This window comes from Melospiza melodia, chromosome 16 (assembly GCF_035770615.1).
Source record: "Melospiza melodia melodia isolate bMelMel2 chromosome 16, bMelMel2.pri, whole genome shotgun sequence".
Classification (NCBI taxonomy): domain Eukaryota; kingdom Metazoa; phylum Chordata; class Aves; order Passeriformes; family Passerellidae; genus Melospiza; species Melospiza melodia.
This window is the reverse complement of record NC_086209.1, coordinates 20,640,096-20,663,769: the sequence shown is the minus strand read 5'-3', so window position 1 is coordinate 20,663,769 and position 23,674 is coordinate 20,640,096. Positions and strand designations below refer to the sequence as shown.

The 23,674-nt window shown below is 50.0% G+C and overlaps 3 long non-coding RNA genes across 6 annotated transcripts in view; all 3 read right to left on the bottom strand.

Moving 5' to 3' along the window:
* Window positions 1-14,692, bottom strand: part of LOC134425868 (uncharacterized) — a 62,971-nt gene extending 48,279 nt beyond the window's left edge. Inside the window, exon 1 of the long non-coding RNA XR_010029795.1 lies at window positions 14,538-14,692. This is a non-coding gene — a long non-coding RNA (uncharacterized LOC134425868). The remainder of the gene's footprint in view (window positions 1-14,537) is intronic.
* On the bottom strand, window positions 6,221-12,939 carry LOC134425869 (uncharacterized). Of its 3 annotated transcripts, none has more exons than XR_010029799.1 (6): window positions 12,646-12,939; window positions 11,402-11,465; window positions 11,107-11,133; window positions 10,534-10,655; window positions 10,306-10,381; window positions 6,221-10,186 (listed from the first exon to the last, which is right to left on the bottom strand). It is a non-coding gene; the product is annotated as an uncharacterized LOC134425869 (long non-coding RNA). The 3 variants fall into 3 exon arrangements; XR_010029798.1 differs by having other exon boundaries at window positions 6,221-8,791; window positions 9,902-10,186; window positions 10,534-10,615; window positions 11,402-12,936; XR_010029797.1 differs by having other exon boundaries at window positions 10,534-10,615; window positions 11,402-12,934.
* A 3,228-nt stretch (window positions 14,693-17,920) lies between the features above and the next one.
* LOC134425947 (uncharacterized) lies at window positions 17,921-21,871 on the bottom strand. Of its 2 annotated transcripts, XR_010029815.1 has the most exons (5): window positions 21,241-21,871; window positions 20,849-21,166; window positions 19,313-19,897; window positions 18,173-19,235; window positions 17,921-18,072 (listed from the first exon to the last, which is right to left on the bottom strand). It is a non-coding gene; the product is annotated as an uncharacterized LOC134425947 (long non-coding RNA). The 2 variants fall into 2 exon arrangements; XR_010029814.1 differs by having other exon boundaries at window positions 18,173-19,897.
* Between the last annotated feature and the right edge of the window lie 1,803 nt (window positions 21,872-23,674).

Genomic DNA, 23,674 nt, shown 5'->3' with positions numbered 1-23,674 from the left:
ATCACAGCAACCATTCAGCAGCATCTCAGCAGCATCTCAGGAACCAATCAGAACCCAATCAGGACCATCTCAGCAACCAATCAGCACCCACTCAGCACCATCTCAGCAACCAACCAGCACCCGCTCAGCACCATATCAGCACCAATCCGCACCATCTCAGCACCCATTCGGCACCATCTCAGCAACCATCTCAGCAACGAATCAGCACCCCCTCAGAACCATCTCAGCAACGAATCAGCACCCACTAAGCACCATCTCAGCAACCATTCAGCACCATCTCAGCACCATCTCAGGATCATCTCAGACACCAATCAGGACCCACTTATACCAATCTCAGCAACCAATCAGGACCCACTCATAACAATCTCAGCAACCAATCAGCACCCACTCAGGACCATCGCAGCCTCCACTCAGCACCATCTCAGCAACCATCACAGCAACCATTCAGCAGCATCTCAGCAACCAATCAGAACCCAATCAGGACCATCTCAGCAACCAATCAGCACCCACTCAGCACCATCTCAGCAACCAACCAGCACCCGCTCAGCACCATATCAGCACCAATCCGCACCATCTCAGCACCCACTCGGCACCATCTCAGCAACCATCTCAGCAACGAATCAGCACCCCCTCAGAACCATCTCAGCAACGAATCAGCACCCACTAAGCACCATCTCAGCAACCATTCAGCACCATCTCAGGATCATCTCAGACACCAATCAGGACCCACTTATACCAATCTCAGCAACCAATCAGGACCCACTCATAACAATCTCAGCAACCAATAAGCACCCCCTCAGGACCATCGCAGCATCCACTCAGCACCATCTCAGCAACCAATCAGCACCCACCCAGGACCATCGCAGGAACCAATCAGCACCCATTCAGCACCATCTCAGCACCCACTCAGGACCATCTTAGCAACCAATCAGCACCATCTCAGGACCTTTGCACCACCCACTAAGGACCATCTCAGCAACCAATCAGCACAATCTCAAAACCCATTCAGCACCATCTCAGCACCCATTCATCACCGTCTCAGCACCAACCCGCACCATCTCAGCAACCAATCAGCACCCAATCAGGACCATCTCAGCAACCAACCAGCACCCATTCAGCACCATCTCAGCACCCACTCAGGGCCATCTTGGCAACCTATCAGCACCATCTCAGGACCTTCTCAACATCCACTCAGCACCATATCACCACCAATCAGCACCATCTCAGAACCATCTCAGCAACCAATCATCACCCACTCATAACAATATCAGCAACCAATCCGGACCCACTCATAACAATCTCAGCAACCAATCAGCACCCCCTCAGGACCATAGCAGCATCCACTCAGCACCATCTCAGCACCGACTCAGGACCATCTCAGCAACCAATCAGAACACACTCAGCATCATCCCAGCAACCAATCAGCACCCACTCAGGATCACCCCAGCAACCAATCAGCACCAATTCAGCACCATCTCAGAACCGACTGAGGACAATCTCAGCAACCAATCAGCACTCACTCAGAACCATCCCAGCAACCAATCCGCACCAACTCAGGACCATCTCAGCACCGACTCAGGACCATCTCAGAAACCTAGAACCGTACCTAGCATGTACCGGGAACGTACTGGAACTACAATGCGCCCCAAGAGGTGCCATCACAGGCGCAGGCAATATTCTGCCATCGACGGGGTTTTCAGGCGCCAGCTTGCAGCCCCCTTTCGCCACCCCGCACATCCTGTTCTACTATTAGTGGCAATACCCGGCCCCTGCATCCATGTCACAGGCCTACAGTGATCTTGGCGCAAGAACACTACAGTCTCAGGTACCAGCCCTAAGGTTAATGTGATGTGTTAAGGCACAATTCCAGTCCCAGAATGAAGACCAGGCCCAGTGATCTCAGCTCTTTTAGTTCTTGACCCAGAAGCTTTATTTTACTGCCAGCTCTCTTCTTCCAGCTCCAGCTCTGAGTTTTTCCAGCTTCAAATGCCAGCATCTGGCTCTTGGCTCCAGCTTGGAAACAATTCAGCTCCCGCACGAGCCTCCGAAAGCCCACCCCCCACCATCCATATGCTAGCCCTGCAGTGATTTAGCCCCCACCCAGCAGTCCCCAGTCACTCTGCCACCCCCTGCGTAAGTTCTCCTGGATGCCCACAGCCCCGTTCACAGGTCTAGGTCCTTTGCCATTTTCATTCAAGTTGCCAGCCCCGCAGTCCACTTCCCAGCCCCACAGTGCGCCCCAAGAGGTGCCATCACAGGCGCAGGTAATATTCTGCCATCGACGGGGTTTTCAGGCGCCACCTTGCAGCCCCCTTTCGCCACCCCGCACATCCTGTTCTACTATTAGTGACAATACCCGGCCCCTGCATCCATGTCACAGGCCTACAGTGATCTCGGCGCAGGAACACTACAGTCTCAGGTACCAGCCCTAAAAGGTTAATGTGATGTGTTAAGGCGCAATTCCAGTCCCAGAATGAAGACCAGGCCCAGTGATCTCAGCTCTTTTAGTTCTTGACCCAGAAGCTTTATTTTACTGCCAGCTCTCTTCTTCCAGCTCCAGCTCTGAGTTTTTCCAGCTTCAAATGCCAGCATCTGGCTCTTGGCTCCAGCTTGGAAACAATTCAGCTCCCGCACGAGCCTCCGAAAGCCCACCCCCCACCATCCATATGCTAGCCCTGCAGTGATTTAGCCCCCACCCAGCAGTCCCCAGTCACTCTGCCACCCCCTGCGTAAGTTCTCCTGGATGCCCACAGCCCCGTTCACAGGTCTAGGTCCTTTGCCATTTTCATTCAAGTTGCCAGCCCCGCAGTCCACTTCCCAGCCCCACAGTGCGCCCCAAGAGGTGCCATCACAGGCGCAGGTAATATTCTGCCATCGACGGGGTTTTCAGGCGCCACCTTGCAGCCCCCTTTCGCCACCCCGCACATCCTGTTCTACTATTAGTGACAATACCCGGCCCCTGCATCCATGTCACAGGCCTACAGTGATCTCGGCGCAGGAACACTACAGTCTCAGGTACCAGCCCTAAAAGGTTAATGTGATGTGTTAAGGCGCAATTCCAGTCCCAGAATGAAGACCAGGCCCAGTGATCTCAGCTCTTTTAGTTCTTGACCCAGAAGCTTTATTTTACTGCCAGCTCTCTTCTTCCAGCTCCAGCTCTGAGTTTTTCCAGCTTCAAATGCCAGCATCTGGCTCTTGGCTCCAGCTTGGAAACAATTCAGCTCCCGCACGAGCCTCCGAAAGCCCACCCCCCACCATCCATATGCTAGCCCTGCAGTGATTTAGCCCCCACCCAGCAGTCCCCAGTCACTCTGCCACCCCCTGCGTAAGTTCTCCTGGATGCCCACAGCCCCGTTCACAGGTCTAGGTCCTTTGCCATTTTCATTCAAGTTGCCAGCCCCGCAGTCCACTTCCCAGCCCCACAGTGCGCCCCAAGAGGTGCCATCACAGGCGCAGGTAATATTCTGCCATCGACGGGGTTTTCAGGCGCCACCTTGCAGCCCCCTTTCGCCACCCCGCACATCCTGTTCTACTATTAGTGACAATACCCGGCCCCTGCATCCATGTCACAGGCCTACAGTGATCTCGGCGCAGGAACACTACAGTCTCAGGTACCAGCCCTAAAAGGTTAATGTGATGTGTTAAGGCGCAATTCCAGTCCCAGAATGAAGACCAGGCCCAGTGATCTCAGCTCTTTTAGTTCTTGACCCAGAAGCTTTATTTTACTGCCAGCTCTCTTCTTCCACCTCTGTGTCCCATTCTGCGATTAGTCCTCAGATCCACAGCGAGTATCCCTTGTAGCAGTGACTCTTTCTGCAGCACTGCAGTCCCCACCCCGGCCCCAGTGATTTCAGCTCCAGTCCCACAAGCTTTATTTAACTGCCAGCTCTTCTTTTGCACTTTCTGCTCAAAATCTTCACAGTAGTGCCACACAATACTACTTGTGCTTCTCAGGACAGGATCTTTGTTTTAGCTCTAGTTCTTGAGCTCTGATCACAGCCCTTACAGCAATTTCAATTCCAACCATGCAGTTCACCTCCCCGCTCCACAATCCCTATCCCAGCCCCACAGAGGTTTTACATCAAACCCTACCATATTTCTGTCTCGTCCAGCTCTGCTGCCTCAGCTCCAGCTCCTCAGCTTCCTACTGGCTGCAGCTAAAAGCTGCTCATGCTTCTCACTGCACCTTGGGGCTGTTGATAAGGCCACAAATCAGTTACTGCCATCATTACAATTTCAGTATCTCTAGAAGCTCTCCCATCCACCCACCCAGCCCTAAGTGGCAACCCTAAGTGGCATCCCAACTCTGGGGACACTGGAAGCCTGAAGCTCAACATCCACCCTCCCCCTCACCCTGGCTCTCAGCCCAGCACCTGCACAAAGGCCCCCTCACCTCCCCTCAGGCAGCTCCGGGGGCTGGGAACAGCCACTGGACTCCTGCCCCCCCATCCCAAAAGGCACTCTTGGGCTGGTTCTTGGGCCCTAGAACCCTCTGAGCCCCCACACCCTCAGCCCCTCGTTGGTACCACAGAGCAGGGGCTGGGACCCCCCAGGCATAACCTGCAGGCCCTGTGCTGCAGCTCCATGCCTTCCTCCCATGGCATTTATCTAGCCTCAGCATTTCCACCACCCCACATTGTTTTGGGCCTGACTCATGCCAAAATCATTATTCCACACCCTGGGGTTTTATGTCCCCACTGCTCTCACAACTGGTGTTTCAGCCCCAGTCCCACAACCCTTACCAAATTAACATGAGATATGTAGTAAAGAAAACAAATCAAACCAAAAAGATGTATTAAAACGGGCAATAATAAAATAACACAATTAAGAAAAAAAACATTACAAATAAAAACAAAATAAAGTAATAAAAATAAAAAAAGCAAGCCTTATTCCTCGTATTCTGAACATTTCTTTAAATCCAGAAACCGCAAAGCAGCTACTTCCCAGCCCCCAGTGACAGCAGGCGGCGCCCCGCCCCCCCCCCCCCCCCCCCCACGCCACTCCAGGCCCCACACCAGCCGCCGGCTACCCGAGCCACGCAGGGTGCGGCAGAAAGAACTGGACACGGCCAGCCCCAGATACGGCCGCAGGCGTCGCGTCCGTGCTCACCAGCGCTCCCCGGATCAGCTGCCGCGGGGGTCCCGTCCTGCCGCAGCGCTGCTCCTCGGACCGCGCATCCGCAGCTCCCGTCTCTCCCAGCTTCACCGCCGAACTGACGCCGCTGCCGCCCCAACGCCCGCTATTTATGCCCCACGGGCGGACAGCCAGCCAATCACAACCCGAGGCAGCGCCTGCCGGCTCCACCAATCCCAGCCCGCCCATTCCCGCCGCGCTCCGCTCCGCGACTCCCCGCGGTCCCCTCAAGCGCTGCTCCCGCCGCCGCCATTGCTGTGGCCGCGTCCGCCCGCTGCCCGCCGCCTGCCCGCTTCCCTGGACCAGAACCTGATCCCGACCAGGACCTGAACTGGAAGCTCCCGGCCGCCCTTCCCGTCCGCAACAGCGCCTGCCGAGGCAGCGGCAGCGGGGACGCTGCTCCGCCGGCTCCCAAAGCGGCGGTGGCGGGAGCGGCGCCTCAGACGTACGGGCGAGCGGGGCCAGTCTGAGGCGGCGAGCCGCGACTGAGCGGGCTGAGATTGGCGGGACCGCTTCCGGTTTGAAAGGGCGGCTGTGATTGGACAGGGCGGACGGAGAAAGGCGGGCCGTGATTGGGAGGCTTGGGAGCCGTCAGGCTGAGCCCCGTGGGAGCGTGGGGCGGAGCTCGGGCTGCCCGAAGGGCTCGCAGGCGGCGGCGGCGGCGGCGGGCGCGCTCGCCAAACCCCCGTCCCCTTCTCCGGCCTTCTCTCGTGCCCAGGTCCCGGCGAAAAGACCCCCGCAGAGCCCCTACCGGAGCGCCCCATCGGCACTCGGGGCAGGAGGCGGAGAGGAGTGTAGCCCGGGAGGGGTTCCGGGTCGTCTTGGCGACAGCAGGGCGGACTAGGGAGCGGCGGCGATTTGGTGAGGAGAGGGCTCGGGAGCGGGGAGGGCGTGCAGCGCCCGCTGCGGGCTCTGGGTGCCTCTTCTACCGCAGTGCTTCCGCTTCTGCGGGGACTTGGCCTGCCCCGACTGGCCGAGATCAGCACCCTGGCCGAAGTTAAGTGCCCGCGTCCCCCTGCCCGCCCTCCGCCTGCTGCGGGCCCGCTGCTCACCCTCGTCGTCGGATGTTATAGATGATAAAACAATATTGGCTTTCACATTCATAGATTAGCTTTTTGCATTACAAGTATTTTGATATGGTAAAACTTATACTTACTTTTAACTGCTTTGTATAGTGTAATATGCCAGTTTATGTATGCATTGTATATTTCATATGAATAGTAGCGTGATAAATATATTATAGGCTTTAGCAAAATGTTGAAATAGAAACTAAAGTACTTCTATGTAACTAACTCAGAAAATGGTGTAAAGCAATTATTCTGTTTCTCCTAACTGCAGACTGCCCCTACCAAGTGATAATAGTGACAAAAAGAGCTTAAGCATCCAGGAAGCATTTATCGACTCTTATCGGTATTATCAGGGAGTGTGAAGCAACAGGATAAAACTACAGGAAGAAATAAAATGTGTAGACCTCATTTACAGAACGTTCTGCAGACAAGTCAGAGGTTAAAACTAAACAAGAGAGTTCCTGGAACATCAAAAAGTCAAAGGAATGTTTGAATAATGTGTAAGTTAATGAATATGCATGTAACCTCAGCAATGTAACAGTATATAGTGAACATGTTTTTAAGCTACCTCTGTGCTCTTTGGCTGTGTGCTAAAAGCATCCCAGTGCTGGATTATTTTGTCCTTTTATCCTTTAATAAACTTTTAAAAATTTTAAAGAACGAACTCTGTTTATCACATCAGTGAAGCTTAAGCTGATCTGCATCCAGGTGTTTTGGGATCTGCTGGGGCAGGCCATCGAGGTAAGTGTGGGGCTACCACAGTGCAGGCCAAGTATTTCAACACCACAATAGCATAATCAGCATCATTAATTAATTCTGTGTTCTTCTCACAAGCCTCAGCATTAAGAACACTACCAGCCTCTAATAGGATTAATAATACGCATAGTAAGTGTTACTAGTATTAATATAGATAAGAATTGTTAGTGTTAACACTGGTAGTAAGTATGTTAGCTGGTATTTACTGTGAAGCTCTGCTCTCCCACAGTATGACAAGATCCTGAAGCTGTCCTCAGGTGCACAGTTAGGTGAGCACTGCTGTCCTTACCACGATCCCCCGATGGAGCCATGCTCCAGAAACGGGCAGCAATGAATCTGCAGATGCCTTCCCACGGTGACAGAGCTCACCCTCCTTCCCATCTGCAGTCAGGGGATGTGAAGGCAACCATTGCTGTCCTCGGCTTCATCATCTCCAGTGCAGCCAAGCACAGTATAGACAATGAGTCTCTGTCAAGTGAGCTGCAGCAGCTGGGACTGCCCAAAGGCAGGAGAAGCCCTCAGGGTGGCACCATCAGCCGGACCTGCTGGGATGTTGCTTACAGTTCCCAGCCCTGCCTTCTTCACACCCAGATGGAGGGCAGGCTGCCTGCTCTGCTGTCCTCCATCACCTCCCTTCTGTACCATCAGTCCCTGGGGGCTCCTCAGGTGCTTTGGTGAGGTTTGGCAGCTGTAGGTCTGGTGTGAGCAGAGGGATTCTTCTCTTGTCTCCCCTCATAAGCAAAGCATGCCAGCCAGCTGTGCTGTTTTACATGTGACTGACCCACAAAATTGCAGGAGACTGAGGACTCGTAACATGTGCAGGACAGGTTCCAAAGCAACTTGGGACAAAACCTCTGTCAGTCCAAAGGGACAGCAGAGCTCACATCTGCTCACAATAATCCTCTGGAGAGTGGAGCAATGTTTGTATGGAAAGATGACTGGGGGTAAAATCAGTGGAAACTGAGTTACATTTGTATCCTAACAGGAGCTATAATGGGACAGAAATTTTAGGGTAAAATACAGGTGCTGTTCCCAGGATGGAGCTGGGTTGGCATGCTCCACGATGATTCCCCATACAACCACAAGGACCTGCTAAGGGGGGTGGAGTGGAATGGGGCACCACAACCAGGCTCTGCCAAAATCTTTGCAGGGGCAGCAACTCCATGGTACTTTGAAGCTTATTAACTGCATAGCAAGGGCTATTTGGCATATGTAGGAACACTTTCCAACCTAGCGTCTGAAGACCAATTTAGAGGAGGCGCCTCTAAGTCGAAAGCCAGCCAGACCTTATGTTCTTAGCACCATTAATTTAGAAGAAATCCTGTGACATTTGCAAATTTAAGAGGTGACATCCCCATTCAGACCATGGCTCCTGGGTGCGAACAATGGCTCTTTTCAACAGCAAGGAAATCTGCATGCCCTAGTGTCTCGAGGTCACTTCACCTCAGAGTCCAGAGACCCAAATCCAGCCAGAGTCCTAGTTCCCAGAAATCTTCTGCTATAAGAAATCCTTCAAAGTGTGCAATTCTAGGAGTGGAAATCCTACAGGAAACACGAGGCTTCAGGCTCCAAATGGGATCTCTTTTCCACACAGTGGAAAACTCAGCAAGCCCTTCTGGCAAGACCAGTTCACAGGAGGCCCACAATTCTCAAGGGCCAGGCTTGAGAGATCCGACTCCATGGAAGCTTTAATCTGAGAAAAATCCTGTGATGTTGGTACTTTTAAAAGGCAGAATGGCACATTTAGACCCTGGCTGATGCTTTGGAGAGCGATTCCTTTACGAAGTAAATAATGATTTCATTCCAATGTCTGTAGGTCACTTTGGAAACAGCCCCTGAAACCCAAGACCAAGAAGAGCCATACTTCATGGCAGCTGCCATCTGGGAGGAATCCTATGACATTTGTGATTCAAGAAATTGAACCCAAAATTTCAACAGCTGATATGCAGATGCAAAAGATTGCTGTTTTCCTGAGATAAGAAATACTTCAACCCTAACATTCTGAAGGAGTTCAGAATACACACCCGGGACTGCCATACCCCCCAAAGCGCTACCTCCTGGCAGATTGTCTCTATGGTAAACCCTGTCACACTAGAAATGTTAGGAAGCAGAATCCAAACTACAGCACAAGCACCTGTAAGGAAAAGGTACCTCTGTTCATGAGATAGAGTAACTTCCACCCTAATGTTTCAGAGTAAGTTGACATGAGGACCTGTGGGAGGCCAAGGCCACCTACACCTCTACTTCCTAGAACCGCTGGTGTCAGAGGAATACTGCGATGTTTGCAGTTCTACAACTGGAAGGAAAACTGGCACTGGGTTAGGGGGCGGCAGTACCGCTCTCTGTCCACATTGCAGCAGCTGTGCCGCTGAGCTCAGGCCGGGGCTGCGACGAACATTGGGGGCAGGCAGAGAACTGAGGCAAAAGCTGCCAGAGAACCCTTTCTATTCCCTTCAGCCCCTGCAGCTGTTCTTATGCTTTCAGGGCGCTTGATTGGTTCATTCCTAGATAAAGCTTATGTCTTTATTTTCAAAACTGTTACCCATCTCTAGTCAGAGTTTCCTACATTTCTGTAAACAAATGAGTGGATAGAGTGAGGGTTTCTTTCCAAATGAATTTAGAGATAAATTCTTTTTCTTTGCCAATACCTATAAAAATGAAAAACTTAACAGGTTTTAGTATTCTACACCCACCCCTCCCTGTGAAATTTCTGGCAGTTTTGGGTCCCTCTGGGAGACGGCATCCAGCATGTCATGCTGGACTGTTCTAGGGAGTAGTTTTCAAATGTAAGCTTAGCAAAGTTTGAATTGACTTGTCCAGAGAAAAAAACCTACAAGTGAACACCTACACCTCCCTAAACAGACCAAGGAAGCCCCTGGCAGCTACCAGCACCAAAGCACAGCACAGTGGATGTTTCTAATACAGGATAAGGATAACAATATCACCTTTTGTTCTCTCCAGTTTGTTTTCTCTGCAGACATATTTGCTTATGATTTTTTTAGTCTTTGTATCTTTTTGGATAACTCCACTTGCCAGATCCTCAGAAGCGTCACCCATTCTCCAGGTGTCTGGAGAGAACTGCAAATGGCTCTCACGTAGTTGGAGCTAGTTCTGTAAGGTCTCAGGGTGAATTTCACCAGATGCAACCAAACAGGGCAACTCACAGTGGGACAGAAGGAACCCAAAGCTTGTTTTACCCAAAGCTTGGGTAAGCACAGCTCCAGCAAATACTGAGGAAACAGACATAACAGGGTAAAAAATAATAAAACTATTTCTTTTTCTTTAATCTTGCCTTTGTTTTTTTTTATTCAGATGAGCAAAACAATGAAGGAGAAGGTGAAAAACTCACCATTACTGAACATTTAATCATCTGTAAGCTGACCATCCTTAGCATAGAGGACTGCAGAGTTAAAATTCACCGATCCCTGGGAAATAAAACCAAATATTTTATGACAAACAGTCAAACAGAAGACGTAAAAATTTGTTTCCTCTACAGACTTTCAAGTATGTATCTCTGTATATATCCTACACATTAGAACATACACTTTATACCATCTCCTAATACATAATAATTTACCTTTAAACTTTGATAGTATAGTGTGGAGAAATGGCTCCATGACAGAGGGCACGCAGACATTCGCTCATTAGCCGACCAGGAGCTGGGAAAGTACCGAACACAGCTAGTTTGAGTTTTTGCACCTGCAAGATAGTGTGTGCCTGGGCCTAGCTGGGTAGGATAACAAGTAGACAGAGAGACGTGGGAAATGGGGAATGTAGGCCCAAAGGAATGAGGAAGAGTTGATGGTATAGTTTAACCAATACATTGCTTGGCTTACAGAATATTCATAAGCTTATTATGTGCTGTATAAGTGTCTGATACTCTCTGCAACAAACATAGCTTGCTGATCTCATATTGAGTGTCCGAGTCTTCCCTCACCCAAGAGTATAGCATAAAATTATTAACTTAAATTGGTGATCTATTATTATTAAGTTGTGCTTAAAGTTATTTTTGCTGTCATGTTCAAGAAAACTTTTTTTTTTACTGTAATGAATGAGCAATTGATTTCAAAGTCATCACAAGCCCATCAAAATACAAAGCTCTCTTCACTGGGCAGGTCTGTGAGCTAGAGGTATTTAGGCTTGTACTTACCTCTTGCTCTTCATGGACCAATAAATCCTGTAAACAAAAACAGTATCTTTAGCCCACTCTTGTTAAAGATTCTACAAGGATGATGGTTTTATTTGCGTTTAGAAGTTTTGATTTGAAATGGCCAGTTCAATGGATAAAGACAGTTTAAGTAGTATTACTTTACTCTTATTATTATTATTGGTATTAGTATTATCAGTTACTGGAAGAAACAAACCAGTAGTATCTATACTTAATTACTTCTATTTCCAGAAAATAATAAAGAAAAAGAACCAAACCAAAAAAAGTCACTTCCTACCTTTTGTATCGCAGGAGGATGAATTTCTCTTGGGCGCTTCTCCAATTTATCAAGACTCATAGCACTGAAAGGCAAACGAAACAGTGCTTTATAGAAGGGCACGAACACATTTCAAGGCTGAACCACCAACCGACTGCAGTGACAGTGGTTACAAAATGAATCATTCCAAGGGCCTCTCTTAAATGGAATGTTTTGTGGAACTGCCATTTCTTTCCCCAGATACTAACTTGCAACACTTCCTAAACTTATTTTGCATTTTAAAAACAGAAATTAGTAAGACTCTGTGTGGAGATCAGGTTTATTTCCTTCTAATGCACAGAGCTCTGCTCCATCACCCTTCACTTTGGCTCTACACAGAATCACAGTGAGCTTTTTAGGAGTGCTCAATAACCAATTCTATTTCTCTCTTTTCCTAGTTCTCTCTCTTCTTCAATAATTCAAGGCAAGTCAAATGAAAAATGACAAGTTCAGCAACAAAGTCACACTTTTTCCCTTTGTCTGGTCAACAACAGGCTCTAAATCCACTTATTGCTGCCTTCAACGATTCAGACTTGCAAAACCATTTTTACATGTCTCATAGGTTTATCATAAAAAACACAGAACGCAAGCTCTGAATTACAGGAAAAGGTACACAGACAAATATCTAAACTGATCACTTATATGTAAACACATACCTTTGCACCCAGAATGTTTTTGTGGGACTCCAAGGGAGTACACCATAAACAAGAAAAGCTAGGACAGATTACAGGACATACCCACTTTTTCTGCGTAATCAAGTAGAATTATTAATAAAAACAATTCAGTTAAAAAAGAAGGAAGAAAACCAAGGTAATTTTACTCAGCTATATTTACTGCCGATTTAAAGAAAAAAAAAGTCACGGGTGCTGCAAAGAAAAAAAAAAGTGAACCATAAACGCTTACAGTAGAATTTTAATACAAGTGCTTGGATGAAAGAATCTCATGGAACGTGAAGTAGAAAAATAGTGAAACCAGTATCAGACCTGCCTATTTTCTCACCATTGTACAAGAAAATCCTAAAAGCATTATAAAGTCGCTGCCTAAAACCGGTCATGGGATGTAACCAAGAACAATTTAGGCATTTGCTAATCTAGACAGAAACCTTTTCTGGATGCAAGTGTCAAATCACAAGTTTTGTCTTTCAGAAGCTCGACAATGCTGGAAAGCATTTTCCCTGGGGCTCGGGAGGGCAGGGGCGGAAGGGGGGGTGACTTTGCAGATCGCACCTGTGCCATCCCAAGCATACAGCCCGCCCGCTCCCTGCGCTGGGCATTCTCCCGGCCATCTCTGGCTCTACCGCTCAGTAAACCCTCCGTTTTCATGGCAAAAAGAGCCACGAGCACTAACGCAGGCAGCAGCCCCGTCATGCCGGCGATACCGCAGCGCTCCCTGCTCGCAGCGCCCAACACGCGGCGGAGCCGCCTCCGCCCGCAGCACCGGCAGCAGCCCGAGGGAGACGGCTGCAGCTCGGGGGCTCCTCCGGCGCCTCCGCCAGCCCGAGGGCGGCCGCCCCACCGGGACCGCGGTAGCGCCCGGCGCCGCTCGCCCGGGGCGGCTCCCGCAGCTCCCGGCCCGCGGCAGCAAAGCACCGCCTCGCCCCCCGCCCCCGGCACCGCTGAGTGAGGCCGAGGAACCGGGCGGACGCTCATTCCGCGCTGCTCAGCTCCGTGCGGGCGGCCAGACGGAGGCTTCGCCCCTCCAGCGTCTCCGTCCCGCGCGGGAGAGGCGCCGGCAGCTGCCCGCGCACAGCCCCGCGCGGCCGCCTGGCACGCCAGCCACTCATGCGCCCCGTCGGCCGTTGCGTCACACGCCGCGCCAGCAGCACGGCCTGCCGGGATGTGTAGTCTCGGGCTTACAGTCGCCGCTCCGTCCTCCGCCACCGGGAGCTGCAATCCCAATATGCATGTATTTGCAATACATTGCTACATTTATTTTTCGGTTTGGCTTGTGTCTATGTTTATAGTCTCTATTTATATATCTATAAACATACACAATACTCTATTACAAATAGAATATCTTATTGTAATATATAATGACTTATGTTACCTGCTGAATTTTTGAAATAGACCGCAAATATAAAAGTGGTTTATTCCTATTTCTACACATCTATTTTTTTTTTTGTTTAAATATAGTTATAGATATAATTGTACATTTAAAATCCAATTCCTAAATAAAATGACAAAAAACCAGCATCAAATTCCCACCAATACGTTCAAAAAACATCAAGATACCTCCAACAGCCAAACAACTGCCAGCAAAAAAACCACACAACACTCTTTTCAATAACAATTCTCATCACGTCAGAAAAATGAAACCAAAATAAAAGAAAACCCTATAGAAACACAAAGAGCAAATCACAAAAACTACAAAAAAAAAATGAAACCAACCTACTAAACTCCAAACAGTGCCACTGACCCTGAACATTACGAAAAAAAATAAACAAAATTCTTGCTCTACACTAACTCAAAGAAGAAACAGTACTGTGTAAAAACAACTTTAAAAACCGAACTAATTAACAACATGGAAAAAAAACTCAACTCCTAAAAATTAAGAAAATAACTACCCAAATAAATACTTAAAAAGACCCACCATGTAAATACCCATATGCCCAAAAATAAAACTGATAAACAACAACCAAATACATCAAATGACACAAAAACACGCCCCAAAACAAAAAAACCCCCTTAAGTTTACAACAAAAAAATTATTCCCAACTGAATAAACCCACAGTGCCTCAATCTATCAAAATAAAAATACCACCTAGAAACAAACAAAGACTAAAGGCAAACCATAAACAATGTCTCCCAAATTACCCGTAACCATAAAACATACGCTACAATCAAACAAACTAAATAAATAAAAGCCCTGGAAGACGATAAACACTAAGACAATTACCAAGATTAAAAACCCGCTGCTATGAACGACACGACGCTACCTCAAGCCCCCCAAAACAAACACTACACACTCACGCTAATAAAAGCCACCGCAACAGAATTAAAATCCGAATTGCTACATCATGCTACGACCCGTAAAAACCATTGCGCGCCTTTCAAAACATAATACCCCGGCAAAAAAAAAAAAAAACAAATCCGACTACAAAACTCAATCCAAAACAAACCTTTATCATCCCTACCGGCACCGAGAACCGTGCCGCTCAGGAAGAACACCCTATCCCTTAGCGTACACCCACTGCAAACCGAACCCAGCGATGCCATCAACGCCTCCAAAGCGCCTCCGAGCCACGGCACCGCCGAACTTGGAGCGGCCGAACCCCGCGCTCGCTGCCGGCCCCGGACGGAGCGCGGCTCCCGGCAGGAAAGCGGCTCCTGCGGCGGCCGCTCCGGCACGCGGGGCCGGCGCCGTCCCGGGGAGCCCCGCCCGCTGCCCCTGCCCGGCGGGGCCGGCACCGGGCCCGGGGCTACCGGCGGCGCCCGAGCCCCACGCCCGGAGCGGGCGGAGCGGCCGGCACCGCCCGGGCCGGCGCAGCAGCGCCCGCGCCGCCTCTGCCGCCCTCGGCCGGCCCGGCCCGGCTCCGCTCGGCTCCGCACGGCTCGCACCGGCGCGGCTCCGCCACTGCCGCCCTCGGCCGGCCCGGCCGCGCCGAATCCCCCGTGCGCCCCGGCAGCTGCCCGGGCCGTGCCAGCAGCGCTCCCGAGCGGGAACGTTCCGCGCCGGGCCGCGGGCACGGGCAGCGCCCTCCAATGCAGCGGCACAGCCCCATTGCAGCCCTGCAAACGCTGCCGGAGCTGCGGCTTCCCGCAAGCCAACCCCGAAACTGACGCCGCAGGCGGGCTCACCTCACTTCAACAAGGGCAAAGAAATGTGTTCTCCCCTCCAATTTCACCCCCTAGGAGAGCAGAAAAGAAGGGGCGCTCCCCAAATGAAAGCCTTCGACTGATGGGAAAGGGCGATTTCGACCTCCATTCAAACCCTTCAAAAGGAGGGACACCAGGGCTGCCCCCTCCATTTAAACCCGAGGGTGATGAAAATGGGGTGGCTGCCTTCAAACCAAACCCATAACACCACAACAATACTTTTCCCATTCCCCTTAAAATAGAACACAGGGATTCCCTGTCACCCCTGGGATACCCCTAAAAGCCTGGAAAAGGCAGCTTTTCCTGCAATCAACACCCTTAAAACCACAAGTCAAGAGGGATCCCCTCAGTTCAAATACAGACAATAATAGAAGAGTAGCTGCTTCCTCCTCCTTAATCCCTTTTGTCTTCATAAGCTCCATTTTTGTTCCTGGGGATCCGGGGAGGGACTGGCAAGATGAAATTGGAAAGGGGAAGGACAAAAGTTCCCCGCTCCAAACCCACACGGGCTCACCTGTTCGGCTGCTGCTCCTGGGCACAAAGATTCGTCCCTCGGCGCCTCCTTTAAGCGATGCTCCACGTATCCAAGCGCGGCTCCAGGTGTTCCCCCCGACCCTGTGAGAAGCTCTCGTAGTCCTTCCATGAGACAGCGCCGGGAGCGCCCCATAAACCCCTCCACTCAGCAGCTCCATGCAAAAGGGAGCTGAGGCAAAGCCTCCCCCTAAAACAGCCTCGCCCCGGCAGGAGCCGGCCCCTCATCATCCTCACACTCACACCTGGGCTGCTCCGAGCCCCCATCATCCTCACACTCACACCTGGGCTGCTCCGAGCCCCCATCATCCTCACACTCACACCTGGGCTGCTCCGAGCCCCTCATCATCCTCACACTCACACCTGGGCTGCTCCGAGCCCCTCATCATCCTCACACTCACACCTGGGCTGCTCCGAGCCCCTCATCATCCTCACACTCACACCTGGGCTGCTCCGAGCCCCTCATCATCCTCACACTCACACCTGGGCTGCTCCGAGCCCCTCATCATCCTCACACTCACACCTGGGCTGCTCCGAGCCCCTCATCATCCTCACACTCACACCTGGGCTGCTCCGAGCCCCCATCATCCTCACAGCTCACACCAGGCCAAAAGTTCTACGGCATGGGTGCCAGGGCGAGGAACACTGAGATCACGGATGCTAGGAAAGGTTTCTAAGAGGCCCCTCACAGGGCTAAGATAAGAGACATGAGATATCCAGACAACACACAAAAGACAAGTGACACACCAGGACTGCTCTGCCCTGCTGCGCACCTCAGCACTGCGATCAAAAGGGAGACTTTGCTTTTATGGGGCCTAAGGAGCAACATCTTGGCTAACCTCATTGCCAGAGCCAACTCAGACCCCCAACTCGGGGAGTCCTGACCCAGCACCCCACATTCACCCCCTCTGTGGGTTGCAGCCCTCTGCTTATCTCTCAGACATCTGGGGAAGCTGGTCTCTGGTGCAAAGAAAGGCCACCTTGTCACCTGGGAAGGTCCTGCTGGCACCGGGCTGGGGTCTCTCAGACAGCTAGATTAAAGAGAACCAAACATCAGGGCCTGATCTTGGCACCGCATCGGCCAAAACCCCACCACTCTGCTACTCACCGCGCTCCTAAGAAGGCCCGGCACCTCCTAACCCTGACCCTCTGCCACACATGGAATGCATCTGCACCTGAAAGTTAGAACATATGTCAAACACCACCAGGGTAACTCACAAGCTGCAAAGACCTTTTGTCAATCTAGGAATATCATCTAGAGCCCAAGTACAGCCCACATCACAAATTTCAACTCCCCAAGGCTTGTCCTATTGCAGCAGGCCATGCGGCAGGGCAGAACAGCTCCAGCACAAATGCATGCAGACACCCGTGACACAGAACGTGACAAACAGGGGGACATTAAACACGACACATCATGCTTATGGCGAGGGCCTCGAGGGGAGAAGGCAAAAGGGACCCCAAAGACACACTAGGGAACACAGTACACTGGACAACACAACACAGACAAGAGCTGTTCTGCACTGCCCGACTGAAAGCTGCCATCAAAAGTAGAGCCTCTCCCTTTAGCTGTCCTAAGAGGCCCTTGCAGAAGATTGCTTTCCCCTCTGCTCATTTTTAAACCCGTCCCAAGAACTCCCAACCCGCTACACTCCCATCACCAGGCCATGGCCCCCGACTTATCTTTTGGATGATCGGTGATGGGAATCCACATTGCACCTGAAATGAGTCTGCCTCAGAGGGCTCTGTGATGGCCTGTGAGCCTCTTGGTCAGCTACAATAAAGAAAACCAAAACCAAAGTATGAGTCCAGAGTTATGTGGGCCAAATCCCAGCAAGGCAGCTACTTGCCCTTTCCTGAGTGTGCCTGGCTCCCTCAGGCTCCAGCTTCATCCTGATTCCAAGGCTGTGGCCTTTATTAGGAGTGGCACCTGGGTAAGAGAAAGGCAAAGTTAAATGGCATTCCTGTGAGTGCACTGGATGACCTTGTGTGCTGTAAGACATGGCAATGCCTCTGCTAGGCTTCTGAACAGCCTTGTGGGGGGGGGCCCTCAAATAAACACCCTTTCTCACGCTGCTGCCTGCAAACCTCCCCCCGCCCACAATAATTCCTAACTGGATACCTGCTCACCCTCCCTCTCCCAGTCACCATCCTCAACTCACCTGAAGCCTCAAACATCATCCTTGACACTGGGCAGATCCCTCTTGTGTCATGATGAATCTGCTGAAAAATTCTTGTGCTTGAGAGCTGAGCAATAACAATTACTTCTCTCCACTGATGACCTTGGCTGTTTGTATCCAAATTCACTTCCTAAAAAGAAGGACAAAGAACAGAGCTGTAACACAGTCACCACATACACTTATGCTGCAGCAAAAAATGGGGCATCACCTGCTTGGGGGGATCCCCTCACCTGGGAAGGGGACCTCTGGCACAGATTTAATCCATCTGAAGCTGAAAAACAAGTTAGGACAAGAGTCAAACTGTTGCAGGATAACTGAAGAGCTCCAGATATCCTGTGTCCATCTACAAATCCCATCTAGAGTCCAACTACACCCCACATTACAAATTCCAAGTCCCCGGGACTTCTCCTATTGCACCAGGCTATGTGGCAGGGCAGAGCAGCTCCAGCACAAATGTGTGCAGACACCCGTGACACAGGACAGGACGTGACAGACAATGGGGACACAACAGGAACAGAAAACTCCAGGCAAGGAAAATGGCTGCAAGGACTGAGAGAATGCAAAAGAAAATGAGTGAGCTGAGACTGATGGTGAGCAGATGAGGCTCAGAACCATGGAGGATGAAGATGCTAACTGAATGATTTGTTCCAAGAACAGCAAAGGTGGATGCCCAGGAATCCTATGGTCAGAAGCCTCTACCTGCACTCACATTCTTACAAGTCCTAATCCACCACAATGGATCCAGGTGGGGCACTGCTGTCCATACAGCTCAGAACAAGATGTGAAAAGATACCTGACTGGATGCTTCCAAAGAGAGAACTTTTGACTGGGGAGCTCAGACAGGTATCAGAATCACATCTATGGCCTGGTGCCAGGCCAAGGAATGCAGGGACCACAGATGCTAAGAAGGATGCCAGAGTTTCTGATAGGCCCCTCAAAGGCCTAAGGTAAAAGACTTGAGATACACAAACAACACATAATGCACAATAGACAAGTGACACGAGACACACCAGGACTGCTCTGCCCTGCACACCGCACTGTGCTCAAAAGTGAGACTTTGCTTTTATGGGGCCTAAGGGGGCACTTCATGTACACACCCCACCTCCAAAGCTGAATCAAAAACCCCTCCCAGTAATTCCCAAACCAGCACCATGCTTTCATCCTCTCTGTGGGTCACAGCCCTCTACATATCTCTCAGACATCTGGGGATGCCAGTCTGTGTCAGGTGCAAAGGAAGGCCACCTCGTCAGCTGGGAAGGTCCTGCTGGCACCAGGCTGGTGTCTCTCAGACAGCTGTATTAAAGAAAACCAAATATCAGTGCTTGATCGTGGCAGCCCATTGCCCAAAACCCCAGCAGTCTGCTGGTCACCATGTTCCTAGGAACGCCCAGCTGCTCAGGCCGCACGCTTCGGGCACGCTCAGAGACCGAGGCCGTCGTCACAGGAAGCCTGGTTTAAGAGGAGATGAGGTGATTTCCCATGGCTGAAACCTTAGTGGACCCTCACTCCTCCTCCCTGCTGCCCTGACTCCCCGCAACTCCTCGGCAGTTGCCGAAGGCCACCCGGATGGCACCTTTAAATAGAAAAGTTCAGGGCTTCATCACCAGCTCCTGTAATGCATCCACAGGGCTGACACGTGCAGCAAACCCAGTGCATCGACCGGGAGGTGACGGGGGCTAGGCATACTCCGAGTGGATTGCCTAAAGAGCAAAAATGAGAATGGAAACTTAGAGCTGCACCAGAAATTGAGACCTGAGCAATAACAATACTTCTCTCCACTGATGACCTCGGCTGCTGGTATCCAGATTCATTCCTAAAAAGAAAGACAAAGAACAGAGCTGTAACACAGTCACCACATACACTTATGCTGCAGAGACAAATGGGTCCTCACCTGCTTAGGGGGAATCCCCACTTCCGGGATGGGGCCCTCTGGCACAGATTTAATCCATCTGAAGCTGAAAAACAAGTTAGGACAAGAGTCAAACTGTTGCAGGATAACTGAAGAGCTCCAGATATCCTGTGTCCATCTACAAATCCCATCTAGAGTCCAACTACACCCCACATTACAAATTCCAAGTCCCCGGGACTTCTCCTATTGCACCAGGCTATGTGGCAGGGCAGAGCAGCTCCAGCACAAATGTGTGTAGACACCCGTGACACAGGACAGGCAGGACGTGACAAACAATGGGGACACAACAGGAACAGAAATCTCTTAGCAAGGAAAATGGCTGCAAGGACTGAGAGAATGCAAAAGAAGAAGAGTTGAAGCTGACAGCAAGCTGATGAGGCTCAGAGAACCCTGGAGGAAGAAGATGCTAACTTCTTGATTTATTCCAAGAACAGCAAAGATGGATGCCTGAGAATCCTCCAGTCAGAATCCTCTACCTAACCTCACATTCTTACAAGTCCTAATCTGCCATAATGGATCCAGGTGGGGCATAGCTGTCCATATAGCTGAGAACAAGACCTGAAAAGACACCTGACTGGATGCTTCTAAACAGAGAACTTTTGACTGGGGAGCTCAGACAGGTATCAGAATCACATCTATGGCCTGGGTGCCAGGCCAAGGAATGCAGAGATCACAGATGCTAACAATGATGCCAAGGTTTCTGACAGACCCCTCAAAGGCTAAGGTAAAAGACATGAGATACACAAACAACACATAATGCACAATAGACAAGTGACACGAGACACACCGGGACTGCTCTGCCCTGCTGCACACCTCAGCACTGGGATCAAAAGGGAGACTTTGCCTTTATGGGGCCTAAGGGGCCACTTCATGGACACACCCCACCTCCAAAGCAGACTCGAAACCCCCTCCCAGTAATTCCCAACCCAGCACCATGCCTTCATCCCCTCTGTGGGTCTTAGCCCTCTACTTATCTCTCAGATATCTGGGGACGCACATCCACGTCATGTACAATAGATGGTGGCCTCTACATCTTGGAAGTTCCTGCTGGCACTGTTGTTGAACAACAACTCCTGTTGTTTTGTAGTCAGCTATGTTAAAGAAAACCAAATACCAATGCATGACCTCAGCAGCACACTGGCCAAACCCCAACAATTCTGCTACTCACCATTGTCCTGAAAATGCCCGGCGCAGAAATAGGAATAGATGCTTAGAATTGCAGCAGAGAGACTTGAGCAATAACAACTGCTTCTGTAAGCTACTCACTGCTCACCTTGCCCATCTCACCTTCACTGCTGATATCCAGCTTTACTTCCTAAAAAGGAAAAGAACAGTAGTGTAACAGAGTCACACTTCACACTCCCCCTGCAGAGACAAACAGTGACTGACCTGCTCTGGGGAACCTCATCACCTGGCATGGGTGGATGGATTTTGGCCTGGATTTTACCGTCTGCATCTGAAAGTGAAGACAAAAGTCAAAGGGCTGCAGAATGACTTCACAGCTCCAAACATGTTGTGTCTATCTAGGAATATCATCTAGAGTCCAGTGACACCCCACAAACTGCAAGTCCCCAGGACTTGTCCTATTGCAGCAGATTATGTGGCAGGGCAGGACAGCTCTGGCACAAATATGTGCAGACACCTGTGACACAGAACATGACAAAGAGGGGGACATCAAACACAACACATTATGCTTGTGGTGAGGGCCTCGAGGGGAGAAGGCAAAAGGGACCCCAAAGACACACTAGGGAGCACGGCACACCGGACAACACAACACAGACAAGAGCTGTTCTGCACTGCCCGACTGAAAGCTGCCATCAAAAGTAGAGCCTCTCCCTTTAGCTGTCCTAACAGGCTCTTAGAAAAGACTCCTTTCCCCTCTACTCATTTTTAAATCTGCCCCAAGAACTCCCAACCTGATACTCTCCCATCATCCCATCTCCAAGCCTAGTTCCCCGACTTATCTTTTGGATGATCGGTGATGTGGATCCACGTTGCACCTGAAATGAGTCTGCCTCAGAGGGCCCTGTGATTGCCTGTTAGCTTCTTGGTCAGCTACAATAAAGAAAACGAAAACCAAAGTATGAGTCCAGAGTTATGGGGGCCAAATCCCAGCAAGGCAGCTACTTGCCCTTTCCTGAGTGTGCCTGGCTCCCTCAGGCTCCAGCTTCATCCTGATTCCAAGGCTGTGGCCTTTATTAGGAGTGGCACCTGGGTAAGAGAAAGGCAAAGTTAAATGACATTGCTGTGAGTGCAGTGGATGACCTTGTGTGCTGTAGGACATGGGAATGCCTCTGCTAGGCTTCTGAGAAGCCTGGGAGGGGGAGGGGGGGTGCTCAAATAAACACCCTTTCTCACCCTGCTGCTTTCAAAACCCCCCAGAAAAACTTCCTAACCAGATACCTGCTCACCATCCCTCTCTTAGTCACAATCCTCATCTAAACCCTCAATCTAAAACATTATCTTCACCACTCTTTTGTGACATGATAAAACTGCTGAAAAATCTCAAGTGTCACACTTGGCACAACCTGGAATTTCAGGAAGCTGCACTCTTCCAAAGAAAAACAAAACCAACAACAAAAACCCCAAAACAAAACAAAAAAAACCACAAAAGCAAAACCAGGAATTACCAAAGCACCTTACCACCCCTAAACACACATCCCAAAAATCATCAACTTAAATATTCCCAGTGTCCCTTGCTGCTTTTTTTACAATGCCTTCAAGCCTCTGTTGCTTTAGATATCTAAAAGCACCTGCTAAAAGCAAGATGAGGTAAGGTGAAAGAGCCTTTCCACTGAAATGAGAGGAGAGCTCTTACCCCAGCACATCCCAGAGAGGGAATGAAGCCCCTCAGCCCAGGCTGGGGTTAATATACCCCTGATTGTGCCCACCTCTCGTTCCCATGGCACCCAGGAAAAGGGAGGGGGCAAATCCCACTGGGTATAAAAGCCCTCAGAGCAGCTACAGCTGTTTGGCCCCTCTGACTTGAATTCAAGGGGAGTAAAGGGCTTGATATAGGAGAAGGCTCTTCAGGGAAATGGCAGCACTCTCTGTTTTGCTACAGCTACTTGGAACAAAAGGGCAGAAAACAGGTAGGAAATAAAACCTTGTATTTAGGCATCATAGCTTGGTAATTTGGGCAATTTATGTAAGTTAACAGCAACTTATCAAGTTGCTGCTAACTTACATAATTATTCTTCAGTGACTGCTAAGTAGTACTTCATGTGTGACTAAGTAGAGTGGAGAAGAATACTAATGATATGAGTCGTCAAAGTCTCCTTAGAACGTCTAATTGGAGCTATCTACATTAGAAATAAAAATAAGAAAAATAATAGACTTCCACGTGGTATTAGGATTACATATGCGCACACGTGCTGGCCTTGCTCCCATCCAAAATATTTGATACCAGGATGTGGGTAGAAGTGCTCTGAAATGCAGTTTTAAACCCCTAAAAAGCTGGAAAAGGCAAAGTTTGCTTCAAGTGCACCCCGTAAAATGAGGAAATAGGTCAGTTACCTCCACTTACACTAATACGGTGGCAAATAAATGGCTTCTCCCCTTTAATTTAATCCCCTAAAATACTGGGCAAAGAGGAGCATTCCTCAGCTTAAATCTCTCTAGTGATGGAAAACGGGGGATTTTTCCATCAATTCAAACCCTTAAAAAGGAGGACCAGTTCGGCTTCCCTCTCCATTTAAGCCTTATTATGATGAAACGGGCAGAGCTACCCTTAATTCGAACTCATAAAAAAGCATCATCAAGGTTTTCCCCTTCCATTTAAACTGCAAAATAACGAAAGATGGGGACTCTCTATCAATTAAAA